Consider the following 12,688-nt stretch of genomic DNA (forward strand, 5'->3'; position numbering starts at 1 on the left):
TTGCGACCTCAGCAAACCTATAGCTGTTAGTGAATGAGGCGCTAGTGCGCATGACTAGTTAAAAAGTATTATCAGTTATATACCAGCACCTGCTTAATTAATTGTTATCGCACCGCATACACGGGCACAATTAAAAGCCTCCAGCCGAACCAACCCGTGAAACTGCATGTTAATTCTGCAATGCCCGCAGTCCCGGCATAGTTTCTTTTTTCACGACTCGCACCCGCAGCAGCGGAGGCTGCAACGAATTGCATGCCGCCCGTAAGCGTGTACGTGGCGTCGATCGGCATTGCAGTGCACCGTTGTGATCATTTAAGAGCCAACAGATCCCGTACGTCTTTGTTGGCCAGCGTGTATAAACGAACTGTCTGGCGACTCGAGCAGGGTAAGCCATGCTAATTCGACCAGGAGGCGACTTCGTGCCAGGAATTGCATGGTTGCGATTTTATAGGTAGTCGAGATTGAATTGCGATGGCCCAGTGGAAGCTAGATGGAACGGGACTGCATGGCCATGTCACAAAAACGTAGCTGCCGCGGGCAAAACCAAGCACCCAACAACGCAACAGTGTCTTCTGCAGTCTCCCCCCCTCCCTCCCCCGCTGTGCTGGTGCAGTTGGCGTACTCGACTTCTGTGTTCAAGGGTGTGGGATTCAATCCTGACTGGGGTGACTGCTTTTCGATGGGAGCGAATACTAACAAGGCGCCCGCGTGTACTGCGCGGTACGGTAAAAACCCAGCTAGATGGTCGAAATTCTCGGAGCCTTCCACTATATGGCGTATCTCATAGCCTGATCGAGTTGCTTCGGGACCTCATAAACCAAACCAAACCATCTTTTGCAGTGCAGTTTAATTCGTCCCCCACGTACCCACCTCGCATACAGCATATGTAACGTGACTCATTCGAACATTTGACCTCGAGAGCTATTATTCGAACTGAAGTGGAAGCGCGAATTTTCATGTGGCACTTGATCTCAGTGCGTGGTTATGCATATGTTTGTTGCGAACATAAAATATGGAAAAAGAAGTAAATTTTTTTACTATATATTTTGCGCGGCCGGATTTACAAGCAATGGTATATCCAGCAGCCAAACGACCGTTTATATCGAACAATTTGTTCAAATTATTCCATGTTGGTCTCTAACAAATCCAGTGCATAAGATATGCATCAGAGTGAATGGCCGAACTTTCATCCTCTGATGTGCTCTTTATTCGCTTCGCCGGTTACGCGACTGCCATAGGGCTGCGCTGTAAACTAAACTCGATAAAATATTTTATTTATGTGCTCAATTAGTAGAGATGGCTTACCTGCTTATAGTGCAATAATCAGCGAAAATTGATGGCCATTAGCAACCAAACTGGAAAGAGGGTTGAATCCGTGCCGCGGAGGGCGTGGCGTTGCTAGGAGAATCGACGGCGAGGATGCGCCGGCCGACAGCTGCCAGTCGATGACCAGACGCATAGCATGCTTGGTTTGTAAAGGTGACCACTGCACAAGTGCTGCCGATACTTTACGTCGCAGTCGGCAAGAAAGAAGTGAAAGCGATTAAGTTGACTTACGTTGCACTCTCTCCAGGCGTTTTAATTGAGCAGTAGCCCGTCCATGTTTGGTGTCAGTGCTGCGTTTTCACTTTTAGTATCAACCAAGCAGCTCGATTAGACCACTATTAATTGTGCTTGAGGGAGTATATATGACAAACACTAAGTGACGACTAGATATATCAAATTTTCTTTATTAAAAATAGTAGTTGGCAGGGCCCTTACCTGCAGGTATACTTAAAGCCTGATAGCATCTGGTTTAAGCACCCTTCCATATATATTTCATGGAAATCAGGTTAAGCCCAGCTGAGTCCACTTAGAAAGGTACCCTCTCGCAAAACATGGCTTGCCAGTCGTCCTTGCATGATGGAAACTGGCAGCTTGAAATATGAAATCTATGTGTGCCAGGAGGAATTCTATGTAATATTAAGCATTGCAATACTTTGCTTGAAAGCATATGCTTTTTTTTTGCTCATTAGTTTCATTCACAGTGCACATATCCACTCAGAGACATTTACTCTATTTTCCTTTTCCAAAAGCTTGCTTCGTCCCTGACAGAGTACTGCCAAATTTTTCAGTTTTAAGCTAAGAAAATTTCTCACTGCAAAATTGGAAAGTGTGCCAAGTAATTAAGTAAGGCAACAATGCTATGCTTCAGAATACTCAGGCTACTGGAGGCATTAAGCTGAAAGTTTCATCATTAAAATCTTGTCAAACATGAGGATAGTCCGAAACTGAATTGATAAACTACTGATGTTAATACTGCATTTATGGTTCCAAAAATGGCTGGGATCACACGTGTATGCTGATGGTACAGTGTAGCAACTTTTGCTGCTATACGTACCTTAATTACTATTTCTCAATTTTTTGGAACGCTGTCATCTTGACAATGCTATTTTTTTAACTGCCAATTTTACTTACAATTACTGTGCCTAAAGGTTAAAGGTGTGGGAAAGGTTATACCAGAAACTGAAATACACATAAATTGAGCAAATGCAACAAATATTTTGGGGGCACTTCAGCACCGCTGTTAAGGAAAACATGCCACAGCATTTATGACTCCTGTATCCTCATCCCTGTACATTTAGTTGGCTACTTGTTGACTCACCAATCTTAGTTTGCACTTTTATCACACATACCAATTTGTAAAATTACTAATTACCACATTATGTAAATGAACTCCCAACTCGCACATCTGATTTGGGATTCTGAAAGGCAATGAGTTTTTCTCATGTCAAAGGAGCTGCTTGGGTAGGCAGCTGGACCATACCATGGTCCTCACATCACACAGACCAATCCATCCGGTCATACTATCTGCCACTCATCCTTGTCGCTCAAATTGCCTTTTTTGGTAAATATGGCCTTTTAAGCAGTCACATTAAATTAGCCGAGGGCTTCAACTATTGTTACATGTAAAGAATTACTGCACACGCTTTTTTTTATGCCCTTTTAGTATGCTGCCTCACCATCCCAGTAGCATAGAGGCACAGCAATAGTGTATTAAGCGGGTATCCAAGGTTAGATCTAATCTCATTGCTACAAGCATGTCACCTCGCTATTGAACACAATTCACTTTGAAGGGCCAAGAGTTCAATATTTTAGTAAAGTGATTAGCACTGCCAAATGTTTAAGCATTACATGAGGTGACAGTATGGGTGTAAGTAAGCATTGCAATTAAGAAAGTTGCTGCTCATCTGCAAAATACTGAGTTAAACCAATCTTGTGCAATTCAACAAACACCGCCCACTTTGCCATTTTATCATCAGTCCCTGTCTGCAGTTCGAAACATCTTCATTGGGCTTACCTCTAAAAATTGTCTACGAAACATATCTGTAAACTTTTCTTACTTCACTGGTTTTGCGGATTATTTCCAGTCTCAAAAGAAATAACAAATACATGTGGTTCTACGACACATACAGTAAATACTTACCTTTCTAGGTAGGTTACAAAAGGGAAGTAATGCAGAAGGTAGGCAGTCTAAACATAAATGAGTGTGTCAACATGGTGTTTTGGCACTGGAGTGTTTATTACTCCAATCATGTGCGTTAATAATGAATGAAAAGGCACATAAGTAGGAATACTTTATTTTGACACAGAAGCTATGGGAAGCTATGGCCAACGTGTGTGTGTTGCCATTACGCTCGTAAGTGAAGTGCAGACTTGTGAGTACACTGTTGAGCCAGTAGCACAGGGAGCAGTCAACTTGGGCCAGGGAATGCCATGCTTTGAAAGGTGAGCAGCTGTTGTGATCTCTCGACTAGTATCAGTCACGTGCAGGATCGGCTGTCACGGGGCGAAAAAACAAAAGAATGCAAGCTCAGAACAATAACAAAACACCCAGAGCAACTCAGAGACGTACCAAATTGAAATAAAAAGATAACAGGACTGCAGACTATGCAGCAGCTCATATATTCCAATAGTGGATTTGCATATGGTCACTACACCCTCAAAAAGGAAAGGAGCACAAATGCTGAATTCATGACTCGTCAAAGGAACCAGACAAAAAGAAAAGTGTGCACCCTGTAGCATAGCTCAAGAATGAGAAAAGTCAAAACAACAAAAAGGTTACCCCAAGTAAGGCCAGTACTAGTGCTCTCTGCATGCGTGTGACAATGTATCACTGCAGTGTACATGCACAGCAGAAATGGACACCATAGGTGGTAAAGAACTGATATGAAGTTATCAACACTGGCCGCAGACATTAGAACAGACAGCTGATTGTGCTTTGGTAGGTTGCGAAGCATATAAATAAACGTTGAGACATCTTGAAAACCATGTGTGCACATTTTCATTTGCTGCTGCATCCAAGAAGTTTCGCTTGCACTGTTCATTAGACGACATGTGTTGCCCTCGGATTGTAGCGTTTGTCGACTACACAGCATGATTCCAGAATTGCGACTGACTCAGCTGTGAACATTTCATTTTTCTAAACTTGCGAAGTCCTTCCTATGGGCTGTGAAAAAGAATGAGGAACTGTTCCACCGAAATGTAGTCGCTGGCCCTCTATAACGCACATGATGGTAGCCATAAGTCATTTTGTGCCAAACAGTAATTTCCATACAAGTAACAAAAACTTCTCAAACTATGTGACAGGACCATAGCTATTTACTTTGAGGGTGGCCACAGCAAACAGGCAAAAACTACAAGATGGCCAAATCCCTCACCGAACTACAGCACCACAACAGTTGCTACAATGCTAGCATCATAAAACCTCTGGCTGTCTTTGATATATGGTCCTCATCACAAATACACCAGTTCATGTTGTTAAGGAGGCTGTCCATGAGCATCATACTTCTCAAAGCAGCTAAAAAATGTTGCAAACAGAGACCAACACTTGACTTTAAGTGCAGTAGCAGCACTACTAACATTCAGTGTGTTAATGGAGTATAGACACCCTGAAACAGAGAAGACAAAAATTCAATTATAAATTATTTAGCGGTTGAAGATAAAAACCAGGTGATGATCTGTACAGAGTAATGTTTTGCATGTCATTAACAAGCAAAATGCGATCAAAATTAGGTGCATATGCTCCTGTAAGATGAAGTGCTGCACTGGCCTAGCCCAAGCAGTGCGAGTACCTCCAGTCAAAACGCTTTCAAGTGCCATCATCCATGAAATGGTTGCCCAATAGCAATCGGAATTTTCATAATGCAGCGTTCCTTATCTTCGGCCAGCATTTTTCACTCTTCCCCATGGATGAAACCCTTCCCAAAACTCCAAATTGAAGACATCAATTGAGTCATGCAGAATTGTCAATAATGACCTGAACCACAAACCAACTTGGAGAGGTGGAAGCAGGCTCGAGCACTTTGAAGCTATAAAACGGGAGTTTTGAAGCATTCAAATTGTTTTGGAGCACGTTTCTAAAGTCAAAAGATTTTATTAGCTGAATTTTTTATACCTGGCATACCAAAATAACCTATTTGATTCCTTTTTATTCAAAGATCAATGCATTGGTGAAAATACAAGACTAACAGGCAAAACATGTACAGATGTTTAAAATAACACAAATGACCTCAGAAACAATTTGGAACAAACTAGTAGAAAATGCAATGCTTGTTTCTATACTTGATGCCCGAACGATAAGTTTGACTAAAAACATGACTCTTTTAGCTTGAGAAATGTGGACTATACCACTATGATGTGCTCAAGCACCACTAGACTAGTTCGGAGTTCACATCAGTAAGCAGCACATTTCCACTCCCTATCTTGTGCATATAATTTTTTTCATCCCATGCCTGTTCTGATAAAATTTCCAAAGCACTGGTCAGTAATCCCTTCAGTAAGGATAGACTGCCCTCAAGGATAGCCCTTTCCTCCTTCAGATGCCCTACTCCATGGCTTTCTGTCAGTGGCTTCTCATGTTTTCGCTTGAGTGGCACCGGAGCTTCCTTAATTTTAACATGTTAATGATAGGCCCTCCATGCCTGCCCAACACTTGTAACATTTCTAATGATTGACACCTTCACGGTGTCACACCCATAATACTGTATGTTTTTGTCTGACGTATGTTCGACAAGCTTATTATTAACAAAGAGGTTCAATGAAATAGATCTACGACTGCCAGAAACGAGGCTCATGCTGGTCTGGCTTATGAGATTTAATGTCCCAAAGCAACACAGGCTATGAGAGGCTCATGCTCTTCTATTTAGCAGAAAAGGAAAAATATATAAAGGCCCTGTCACGACACAGGTATGCAAACGAACAGAATGAAATTGAGGAAAGCATATAATTAACTAATAAAAACAAAATCTGCATTGGTGATGAACGGTAATTAGCAGTGTATCTACTCTCAAATGAGAAAAAACTCATTGCAAACTAGGAAAACAAAACAAAAACAAGAAACATGCCACTGTTGAGGTCCGAGACCTCCACATTATGCATCCCATGCTTTACAAACTAGCTACAATAATGGCTGTGCAATCTTTTACTTTCAAGTTATTTATGTTGCATGTATCCCAACATAGACAGCGTTCACCAGTGCTAAACTAAACCACAGCAGCAGACGTGGGAATGCCCTGTAAATACAGCAACAAGATTAACGACTGGGCGAGTTGGTAATCATTCATTTTAAACCAGCCAAAAGACAAGAAACAGAGAAGCCAGACTCATCTCGTTCGCTTCTATTCTCTGTCTTATCCTTTGGCTGGTTTAAAATGAAATACAGCAAGTGCCAAGTAGAACATGATGTGGAGCATGGTGTCTGAAGAGTTGTGCATGAACGAGCCGCGCCGGCGCGGCACGCCACTGCTCGTAGTGTGCCCAACCTCCGACAGGCAGTGAGACTCACGGATTCGGGCAGTATGGCCAGTGTGACTCTTTCGTCTTCCCATGATAACTCTACACTGTTAGAAATTCGCTGAAAAAGAATGTATTAGTTTAGGCCGTTTACAGTCTCTAAACACACCACGAAATATGTCAGCTGTATTGCATTCCGCTTCTGCTTATTTTCCAATTTTTGACCAAATTTGATAAAACCTGGCATTCTGATTCGGTTTCTTGTACTGATTTCAAACACGCAACCATTTTTCCAACTGGCCAATTAGTTCAAGAAATAATGAAATTAATTGTTCATAATTTGCAGAAACAATGAAAAAATAACAGCACTACAAAAAAATTCACATGGACACTTTGCTAGGTACTAGAAAGCGTAATGAATACAATGTTAGGAGCATTTGTTTTTTTAACAAATATTAGCGATGTTATAGCAGTTCAAAGTTTTCAATTTTGCTCTAAATCAGACAGGAAGGCATTCACATTTGGAGCAGTGAATTCTGAACTGCTATAACATCGCTAATATTTGTTATACAAAAGTGCACGTAACATTGTATTCGTTATGCTTTCTAGTACCTAGCAAAGTGTTCATGTGAATTTTTTGTAGTGTGGTTATTTTTTCATTGTTCCCGCAAATTATGAACAATTTCATTTTATCTTTTGAACTAATTGGCCAATTGGAAACAATTATATATTTGAAATCAGTGCAAGAAACTATATCAAAATACCAGGTTTTATCAAATTTGTTGAAAAACGCAGGAAAAATAGCTTCAAGAGCCATGTCGCCTGTTAAGGATGGCGACAACGAGACGAGCGCGAGAGCTGCCGCTTTCAACTATTGTGACAAGAATTCCCCACCGGAAAGGAACGCGGGGTGTTTGGCCAGACGGCGACAGCAGCCCAAGTCGGGCCATCGGGAAACAAAAAAGGTTCAAGTGAATCCCGGCGTCTTCCCGCCTGGGTCAGTACCCTCAAGCCGGCCACGCGGTCACCCCCTTAGTCTGGCCGACAGCGCGTAACGGCCCTTGCAACGCAGACGGTGTGGCCCAGACCAAAAGGCGCCGAGCTCCTCGCTAGTAATCTACACTGCGCTTTTCCAATTCGTCTTGCCGACGGCGCGCAGTGGCGCGTTCGACATGGTTCGACGCAGGAGCGCCCCCGACAATGGGACGCAGACAGACGCCGATCAACGCAGGTGTGTGCCAGACTGTGAGACGCCGGCAGTCAGTGAGCTCGTGTGCTGCCTTTTACACTGCCACAGCGGCTTCCTCCTTCCCCACCAAGTCTAAACTTTCGAGGGGGGCCTCCGGGAAAAAAAGAAAAAGAAAAAAAAGAAAAAGTAATTGGACTTCTTGTGAGGAGGCTTTAATATTTAGACACCGCGTGCAGCAAGATATAACTGATTAAAATCTCGAGGAAATGCAAAGTAGCCAATTGCATGCGTATGTAGTCTTCACGCCATGCCAAAACGGCCGTTCGTCAAGCGTAGGTATCACCTCCGTCAAAGAAAGAGAAAGCCAATATTCTTCTCGAATTAATGTATCTGTGAACTGGAGGCGACGGTGGTAGAAGAAAGACAAGAAGCTCAGGCAGCGTGTCCGCCCTGTGGTGTGCAAGAGGTGCTGTTATATCATAGCTATATTTATCGCACCGCCGCCAGGGCCAGCATGTGTTCTGGCTGCAATGCTCTTCGCTGATTCTGCATGTAGAAGGTCCCCCCCCGCCTCCAATTTCCCCTTTCGAGAAAGATGGCGCCATTGCGGCAGCAAGACTGTATCTGTGGCTGAGGCGTCCCGAGTGTTGAACAGCAACCTTGGAAAAGGCCACACCTCATAAAGCGTTCAGACGTTGGCCCTTCCCAGTGGTTTGTATGAGGTTTCCAGTTCCTAGTCTCCAGTGGTATACAAAACTGATCATATGCGGAAGCACCTTATCGCAGACCAGACTGTCTGTGCTCGCTGATAGCTGAAACAGCCTCATCCAGCGCTATTCTAATTTATTAGGCGAACGCCACGCAGCACCACACTAGAGTAACCCGCACATGGCATTTTACGCTTTAAAACATGCAAGAGCGGTGTCTGACTGCTGCTCTTCAGTCACAGAGGGGGAGTAATTTCATATATTAGTTTGAATCGTCCAATGTGGCCGGCGCATGTCTAATTGTTTACGACATTAATCGACTCATTTAAACATTGTTCATTCAAAATTTATCTTATTTCAACGTCAAGGAGATTTCTAAACTCTATCAAGCCTTTGCGGCTATTTCTGTTGTGAGACGTTCCAATCATCCAATCAACAGCTCAAAATGAAAACCATACCTATGTTTGGTTTTGAATTTTCACACACACACACACAAAAAAAAAAAAAAAAAAAAAAAAAAAAAAAAGAAGAAGCTATGTCTGGAGTAATGGTCCCAAACCGGCTCAAGGTATGAGGACGCCGTAGCACAGGCGTGCGGATCACTTCGGCCACATGGGGTTCTTCAATGAAACTGTCATCTATAAGCATATGCCTGCCATGCTTTCAGCTCCGACCGAAATGCTGTCTCCCAATTAGGATCAAACTAGGGTATCCCAGCTCAGTACTCGAGAGCGTTAATGACTAAGCCACCGCGGTGTCGTAATAAGTAAATAAATAAGCTATGAAGACTAAACCTTTTTCTCGGAGCGTACCATGGTTATTTTATCCGTTTCGTTGCTGCGACGCCGCAGATGTGTATTTTACTCTGACAAAGTGACTATAAATCGGACACGGCTCTCTGTGTACAAGCCCGAATCTGGATTGGGCCCGCACGTTTAAGCCCACCCCGGGTCCAGCAAAAATGTTCATGAGTCGGCCCAGACGGCCCGTGGGCTGAGCCGCACCCGGCTTTTGAGCCGGCCCATGCCCACGCAGTGTCGTGTGAAGCACGTGCTACCTTCACCTGACACTTCTACAGAAGGTCTGACGATCTTCTATTTTTTCGGTTCCTGGGGCTGCCTTTCAGTGGGTCGCTTTCTACTTTTCGAAGTCTGAAAGGTAGGCAAGGCCGGCAGAGAATATCGTGGGGACCGCTTCCTTTGCTAGCAACGCTTTGCAGCACATGCCAATTTAACTCTGTCATCCATGTTTTGGACACAAACCTGGGCTCCAAATGCTCCTCACAAACAGTAACTGTATAGCTCGGTCCTATCTTGGTATGCCGGCCGCAATAGCTGAAGCTGTTCGACATCTTTTCGCACCGAAAAAAGCTGACATTTTTCACTGCAGAATACGTAGCCTGTATCGCAGTGGAGAACAATGCACTTTTTTCCATATTACATTACAACTTAGAATATACCATGATCGAAGAAAGGCGTGGAGCGGGGGCGTCAGCGAAAATTGAGAACTGACTGTCATTCCTTGCAGCAACCAGCGAACCCGCGGCCACCAACAGTCAACGCAGCCTCTCTGCAGCCTACAGAAGTCAGCGCATCGGTATTGCCACTTACTGTTCGGTGCAGAGCAGCCCGCTCACGCACTTCTATTCTAACACCATGATGCGGAGGTTGTGGGTCCGGGCCGACCAGTGGCATATGGTAGTTTTTTGCTTGACAATTACCTCAGACAAACTCATTATGAAATATCTATTGATAGCCATGCCATTATGGGCATAGAGCAGCGGTCTCAAACTCATATTGCTACGTGGGCCGCATTGACAAAGCCTTTTCTCTCATGACCCAGGAGCCAGAAAATAACAAAACAACAGGAAACAAAGTACAATAAATAACGATAAAATGAACAAAAATAAGCAAAACTTCTTTTTTCCAGACCAAGCCCTTCCATTATTGCAAAAGAAAAGCAACGTGTGCTCCTTTCCGCTTGAATGCCGGACAAAAGCAGCTTCAGGATCGCTCGGAGAGAGGTACTGAAATGACATACCTGTTAATAAATACCACACTTATAATCCTCAGCAAGAAAAAGAAAAGCACACTTGGAAATAAAAGAAAAGGCAGGATGTCCGGCTCCTTGCTTTTGAAGGCATAGTGATGTCAAATGAAAGTTCATGCAGATTAAGTGGTCAACGCCTTATCAAAAATGAATGCATACTAACTGGGTACTAAGTCTGAGCTTATTTTAGTTCGAAATTAGGGCTGGTGGTAATGCTTTCAAAACGCCGGCTGAAAATTGAGCTGGGCAGACTGCATCATGCAGCTTCGCTGGCCGTGCTCCAAGACCCCTGGCATAAAAGGATCATCTCTGATGAGCGGAAAGAGACTGCCCGGCGCTGCTGTGCCAGAAGATGCAGGAGATGACAAAGCAAGTGAGTGCGAGGGCGTGCTCACAATTCTTGCTGCTACAGTGAGCCTTATTTGCTAGGCTGCTTTGATTAATGTGAAGCAACCCTGCCACAATCCGCTAGTAGGCATATCGGTGCCCAGAGAAACTGTCACTGTTTTTAGCTGCTCAACGGCCCTGATAGTAACCGAATAAATAAATAAAGTTCTTGCAGTAACTTTGTTACACGCACAAAAAAGCGACACAACCAATCTGTGCAGGAATACCATTCGTTAAAGAAGGCAGCTTTGCTAGTTTCTCACAGCGAATTGAGAAGACAATATAGCGTGGTTTGATCTTCCATCTCGTGCAAACATTTCTTTGTTTTTGGAGCTAGTCTGGTTTTCTTAGTCTGAATCAACTGTTACATTGCACACTGTTTGCGATGCATTAATTGCAGCTGAGGAAGAAAGGCTGCAAACTACAAGCTGGACACTGCAGCTGCAGGAAGCTGCAGGGATGCTTGCTTGTTCGATTCATTCATGCACTCTATGCAAACTGGTGACCTGCCCCGTGTAAAAGTTAAAACAAATGACCAGTCCCGGTGGCACAGCAATTGTTTTGAAATTAAGTACAGGGCTCACCTTGTGGCGTTGGAGCATAGGCTGCCTCCGCCTTTCATAGTCCCCTTTGTTCAGCCTCAGCAACCAGCAAGCCCATGATAGACTCCAAAACACATATCAGGAAGGTCCCTGCGTACCAAATATTAGACGTCAGCATATAAGCGATGTTTACACACACAAAAGAAATTAAGACAAGTACGTGTTGATGTAAACACAAGGCGAAATTGCTTACCTCACCGTAATTAGAAAGGGGCCTTGCATACATTTGACAGTGCGCAGTCATAAAATGAGGTATGAAATCATTATTCTACACCGCGTCATAGCAATGAGGGTCACACAAAGGGTCACGTCGCACAAATGGTTAGTACGTCGTGGTGCACCGAAACAAAAGCTTCCCACACACGCCTGTGTGATCCTCGCCTTTCCTGCTTCTACGCGTTGTTTTGTCATGTCCTAGTATCTCCTTAAGTCCCTCCATCAGCTCAAAGACGTTACAATCATTAACTATTCATCCAGACCGCTGAGGAAAGCCTACCCAAGTTTCCCGCCGTTTTCACGCGCACGCAAGACTGGTAGTCAGGCGTGTTTTACATGACTGAGACTTTCGTGCGGTTGGCCTAATAAACGGTATTTGACCGTATGTTCCTTGGTGTCGAACTACGTTGAGCTTTCGATTGAAACTTTCTACAATAAACCTTTGGGCCGTTCGGGCCCACTGCCGGCCAAGCAGGCTCAATGGTCGTCAACAGAACATTCGGGCGCAGGGAAGTTGAAAACTGAATGCAGAGTTCCAGACAACAGGCAATGACTCAATACATGCATACTGAAATATCTAAAAAATAGAAAAAATTGCTTACGTACCGTACAACACGAGAGCGCACGTCTGGCACGGCGACGCAGCTCCCACGGCTCCGACGACGACCAGCCATTCTGCTACTAAAAAAACAACCACCTACCCACAAAACAATAGCCGGACGTGACGTTTTTTTTAAACCGGATAAGACGTCATGGGTTGCAGC

At 43.9% G+C, this 12,688-nt stretch overlaps 2 long non-coding RNA genes across 2 annotated transcripts; one reads left to right on the top strand and one right to left on the bottom strand.

Annotated features, from left to right (window-relative positions):
• The first annotated feature begins 149 nt into the window (after positions 1–149).
• Positions 150–10,559, top strand: LOC146173554 (uncharacterized). Its single transcript, XR_014701896.1, has 2 exons — positions 150–385; positions 10,198–10,559. It is a non-coding gene; the product is annotated as an uncharacterized LOC146173554 (long non-coding RNA).
• On the bottom strand, positions 3,605–12,688 carry LOC146173555 (uncharacterized). The gene is made up of 3 exons (XR_014701895.1): positions 12,531–12,688; positions 11,691–11,798; positions 3,605–3,819 (listed from the first exon to the last, which is right to left on the bottom strand). It is a non-coding gene; the product is annotated as an uncharacterized LOC146173555 (long non-coding RNA).

This window comes from Amblyomma maculatum, chromosome 11, assembly GCF_055883805.1.
Source record: "Amblyomma maculatum isolate TAMU_Amacu chromosome 11, ASM5588380v1, whole genome shotgun sequence".
Classification (NCBI taxonomy): domain Eukaryota; kingdom Metazoa; phylum Arthropoda; class Arachnida; order Ixodida; family Ixodidae; genus Amblyomma; species Amblyomma maculatum.